Raw genomic sequence first — 5764 nt, 5'->3', positions numbered from 1 at the left:
CTTTCTCTCTATCTCTTTCTGTCTCTCCCCCCTCTTTCTGTCTCCCTCCCTCTCTCTGTCTCTCTTTTTCTGTCTGTTTTTGTCTATGTCTCTGTCTTCCTTCCTCTCTCTCTATCTCTCTGTCTCTTCCTCTGTCTCTCTTTTTCTGTCTTTCTCTGTCTCTGTCTTTCTCCTTTCTGCGTGCTAAAATTTCAGTGGTTCTAATAGTTCAGATTCTCAGGTTCTGACCATTGGCCATTTTTTGTGTTCTGTGATCCCTCCCAATTCTCCCATTCCAGGTACTGGTATCTGATCCAGAACTCCCTTATTTTAAGAGTCTTCCAAGCATGGACTTTCTATGTTGTGATTTTTCTCAAAGGTCCCTCCCAAATCTGGTATTCCAATATGCAGGACCCCATCCAACTCAGGCACCAAAGATTCACACAGAGAATAAGGGCCCAAAGGAGAGGGGAAGAACAGAGAGACAAGAGTCGAAGTGAAAGCAGGGGGCAGCTGGGTGATTCAGTGACTAGAGCCAGATGCAGAGACAAGGGATCCTGGGTTCAAAAGTATCCTCAGATACTTCCTAGCTGGGTGACCTTAGGCAAGTCACTTAACCCTCATTGCTCAGCCTCTCTGCCTTGAAACTGCTATTCCATACCGACTCTAATACAGAAGGCAAAGGTTTAAACACTAGAGAGAAAGGAGGGGCAGAGAAAGGAGGAAATACAATACCTTCCTTGGCCACACACACACAAATCCACAAAAATAGACATTCTGTGCAGTGCCTTCATGCCATAGGACTGCTCTTGATATATAGTAATATCATTGATCATCACTAGGATGTGACGTGTATGCAGGATTTGAGAGGAACACCATTTGTACTTTCAAAGCTCCCCACTGCAAAGACTACATGTGGAGAGTAATCGAAGAAAAATAACTTTAAAAATAAATAAAGGGGGCAGCTGGGTAGCTCAGTGGATTGAGAGTCAGGCCTAGAGACGGGAGGTCCTGGGTTCAAATCTGGCCTCAGACACTTCCCAGCTGGGTGACCCTGGGCAAGTCACTTGACCCCCATGGCCCACCCTTACCAGTCTTCTGCCTTGGAGCCAATACACAGAAGTTAAGGGGTTAAAAAAAATAAATAAAATAAAAATGCCCTGGGAGGTCAGAGAAGGATGGGCTCTTAGAACTGTGACTGTGGTTGAGCTGTCAGGCTGGGATCACCACGGCTCTTACCAGGCTCTCCAGGTTTTCATCTCTTGTTCAGTCTGCAACTTGGGTGTATTTGCAAAGGAACGTTACGGTCCCAGCTATTTCTTTTAACAAGGAGCTTGATCCTGTTCAAAAACTCTTTGTAGAAAAGATTAGAGACTATAAATCCAAAAGACAGTTGGAGGACCTGCTGATACAGGTCCTGAGTATCAACAAGATCTGGAAAGGGAATTATTCAAGCTTAAGCAAATGTATGGTAAAGGAGATATGAATACGTTCCCGACTTTCAAATTTGAAGACCCCATATTTGAAGAGGCACCTAGACCCAAGGCTTGAAGAGTGCCTACAAACTATATCTTTTAAAAAAAATTTTTTTAAACCTTTAACTTCTGTGTATTGGCTCATAGGTGGAAGAGTGGCAAGGGTAGGCAATGGGGGTCAAGTGACTTGCCCAGGGTCACACAGCAAACTATATCTTGCTGTTTGGTTATTTGACGTGATTTAGTTGGATGACTAATAGATAACAGTAAATTTTAATTTCATTTTCAAAAAAAAAATCAGGCTAGGAGGATTCGGAGAACATTGAACGTCTAGAATGGAATGGAACTTTCATGGGAGAAAATGTTGGAAGGGAGAGAGAGCTTTGAATAGGATTTTCAGATTGGGAAGTACAGTTTGGGCTTCGAATGCCAGAATCTGGAGACACAATCTCAGACCTGAGAGGATACTTAGGACATAGAAAGTTGGAGGGTGGAGGAAATTTAGAAATAAGAATGCTTGACCTGGATGGGGTCCTTGGACTGGGACTCTGAGATAAGGGGAGTAAACCATAGAACCCAGAACTAGATGCTTTTGAGTCACACAGGAAATAAAGAGAGGGAAAATTACAGACCCCCAAACAACAAATGTAATTCTATGTAATGACTTCGATGAGCAAGTCTGGGATTGATTACTATTACAGATAAAAAATAGGGAGTATGTTTTAAGGGGGAAAAAGGGTGGGGAAGGTACCCAGGATTATAAAAAGGAAACTATTAGTGATTGTATATCATTGTAATTTTAAGATAGATGGGTCTTAAAACTAGTTAGAAATGAAACAGTTAAAATTAAAATTAACATAAAGAAAATGAAAAAAAAACTGGCAGGCAGAACACAGATCACCTATTGGTGTCCCTTCTGATTCTTCAATTATTGGATAGGGTAGTCTTCTCATTTTACATATGGGGAAACAGAGGTCCAGACCACTTTGTAGGATCGTAGAACTAGAGACAGAAAGAACGGCTGATATTTATTTTAATAAAGAGGAGCTTGTGGCTCCAGGGAGGGGAAGGGATCAGTCCTACATCAAACAGGTAGTAAGTCTCAGGGACAAGTCTCAGGGAATTTGAGTCTTCATGATTACCAGTCCAGAGCATTTCCACTCCCCCAAATAGCCATACAGGGTACAGTGTAAGCTCCCTGTGCTTCCCCCACCCAGAGTCTTGGAGCTGGTGCTTAGCAGTATCACCTTGTCTTGTGGAGAAGAAGAGAGGCTCCAGGAAGCAGGAAGAGGAGAATAAAAGGGAAGACCCGTCTTAGCCTTTGATGGAATCATCTTCTCATCATTTCGAGTCCCTTGCTTCTGAGAATGCAGATCATACCTTGTCCATGTCTCCTCGTCCTGTGGGATTCTTGTCCATTGGGGTTCTGCCCTCAATCTTCTTTGCTGAATGGTGCTGGCACAGAATACAGATGGGCAGAAGATTTCACTTACTAGTGGCAGCTATGACCTGCCCTGCTCCTCAGATCTGGTCAAATGATTTCCATTCACAAAACTACCTGGGAAAAATGAAAGGAAAGTTGGAGCTGACAAGACGACCCCTTTCTCATCCTAATAACCAGTTTTTCTTTCTTTTGGTTCTTCTTGATCATCCCAATCACAAAATGAAAAATGCATTCCATGCTACATGAAACAAAAACCTTCCTATTGCCCAACACAGATTGTATTTCTTTGTGAGAAGGAGAGGGAGCAGAGGGAGAATGGACTGTGGTGGGTGGGGTTCTCTGGGGAACCTCTGAAGTCTTTTTTAGTGCCAAACCCCATTCAAAACTAGAAGCCCTTTCAAATTGAATGCCATCCCGTATCCCTTTCCCTTCCCTCATCTCCTAGCCAACCATCTCTCTCTCACCAAAAACTCGGCCAGTTTATTGCTTAGCCTTGAGGCAGCCCCCAACCAGGAGGTTCAGCCCTCGTTCTAAGCCTAAACCCTGGAATAAACCCAGGAGTCTCCCTGGATCTGTTTCCTGAGCCAATATGTGTCCCCCATCCCATAGGGATGTCACAGCTCAGAGTCCACGGGGTGCAAGGAAAAGGTTCTGGAGGGATCAGTAGGTGACCGTTTCCCTCCCTTGGGAGCAGATCCAGGAGTCTAGGGCTTGTGCTTCCTGCCCACTTGTCTCCCAGGTTCAGTCAGCTGATCCTCAGCTGGGCTTTGGGCCCATCCTATGCCCCAACTGGGCATCCCATTCACCTCTCTGCCTGAAGTCTTCCCCCCCCCTTTGCTTCATTTGCCCTTTCCTACTCATTATCAGGGCTTCCTTTCCCCTCCTCAACATACTCTCTCCAACTGGTGACTCCAACCCCACATCTGCTCACCCCTCACCAGTGGCCTCAGATGCTGCCAGGGGCTTATCTGACTGTTGCCATCTGGGAGCCAGGCTTGAAGGGAGACAACCACAGGGACCTCCCTCTGTTGAATCCCCTCTTAAAAAGTCCTTTTGGCTTGGTATATTCTGATGCAGGAGGACTCCAATATGGTCTGTGCCTCTCTCTCTCTCTCTCTCTCTCTCTCTCTCTCTCTCTCTCTTCCTGTTCAGGAGGCCTCAGTGATTCTCTGTATAATCCTCCATAGACAAAGAATGGGTTTATTTCATTTACAAATATTGTATATTCCTATGACTCTATCAGTCTTTCATATATTCTCATGTAAGACTTCTCCCCTATCCTCTCTATATACCTGAAAGGATTCTACTTCCTCTCTCCCTGTGATAGAATATAGGAAGACTCCCATTGCTGTCCAAAGAGAGTGTCTCATTCCTCATAGATGGGAATCCAGAGAGAATGCTCATATTCCTAGGTAGAAGTATATAGAATAAATGAGTGCTCATCCACGAATCACTCATATATCATAAAAGAAAAACAACAATGAATACATGGATAATTATGTGGATGAATCAGAGGAGAAAATGTAGTCTATTTATATACACAGAGTATACGATTGCTCAGAGATATGTGAAGATGGAGAGAGAATATAAAGGAATTCATACACAAATCTTTATTAATATGTAGTCTGGGTATTTGAGGGCAGAAAGATGAACAGCAAAGGAGTACAAAGGAGACTTCATAATAGGAATCAAGAGAACATATCAAAATTTGGATATATGGATGTAGAAAGAAAATAGGAGCATCCTCATGCATGTCTAAATGCCCATAGAAGGTAGGGATCCTCATGTATGGGGAGATACTCGTATGGGGAGTTAGGAGACTTCCACCATCCTATTCCCTGAGATTTTACACAGGAGCCAATGTTCTCAACCTATTTTTCCTTGGGCTGCCTGCCTGATCTCTTCCCTTCCTACATCAGGCAGATATTTCTGAAAGCCATTTTGAGACTCCCTTTTGGTCTCCTCACCATGATTCCTAAGGGGTATCAATAAAAATTCTTTATGAAATTATTGTATTTAAGGGTGCAGGTGTGCCTGAGTGTGTGCGTGTGTCCTATCTTCCATTCCATCACTTGTTGCTGACATGTTTGTTGGAAGATTGGAGTGGGTTTAAATGGAACCCACTCCTTTTTTGTGTTATGCTTTCCTTTAGACTTCTATTAACCAGAGTCTTTGCTGGAATGACTTTGGGCTTGTTGATGAAGTCTTATAGCCCTCTCTCCCAGTGAAATTGCTCCCCTATATTCTTGGCTTCTTTGGCTAACCACAAAGGGATAGAATTCTCAAATATTTTTTAAAAATAGATTTTCAGTATAGTTAGTAAGTTTGCCCGAGAGCTGAGAGCTGGGGTTTCCCTTTTTCGCCCTCTGCTCCTGTGATTTTTTTCTTTGCTGGTCACTCAGCTGCCCGCTTTTGCCCTGTCTTGGCCATTGCAGACTCCCCCACCCCACCCCGCCAGCCCACCTGCTTTCACTGATGCTGCATTTTCACACCCATCTGCTTGAGCCAGTGTTCCTCACCTTCCCCACCCAGCCTGAAGCCTGCCAGTGCTAGCCAATCTGAACTGCTTTTTTCCAATGGGTAGGTGAGAACTCCAATCCCTCCCCCCACCCCACGTGGGGTTTCCAGCCTGTGCTACCGTTTTTTTAAGCCAAAGTCTTAAAGTGATCCTGGACTCCTGGCTGAGAGATATCTACAACTTGGGATTTTTTTCATAGGAAGGGGACTTCTCTGTACTTTTTTTCTGTTGAGAGTAGAGAGACTAAATCAGTAGATTTGAAGTAGAAATTTTGGGGATTTTGTCTCTACCTTTTGGCCAGTTCTCTCCTATGCAAATACCCTATTGTTCTCCAGCAAGATTTCATCT

General features: G+C 43.9%; 1 pseudogene; it reads left to right on the top strand.

Moving 5' to 3' along the window:
• The window catches only part of LOC123253750, an 11832-nt pseudogene extending 10296 nt beyond the window's left edge, over window positions 1-1536 (top strand).
• Window positions 1537-5764: the final 4228 nt, after the last annotated feature.

Source organism: Gracilinanus agilis, chromosome X (assembly GCF_016433145.1).
Source record: "Gracilinanus agilis isolate LMUSP501 chromosome X, AgileGrace, whole genome shotgun sequence".
Taxonomy (NCBI): domain Eukaryota; kingdom Metazoa; phylum Chordata; class Mammalia; order Didelphimorphia; family Didelphidae; genus Gracilinanus; species Gracilinanus agilis.
This window is presented reverse-complemented; position numbering and strand designations above follow the sequence as displayed.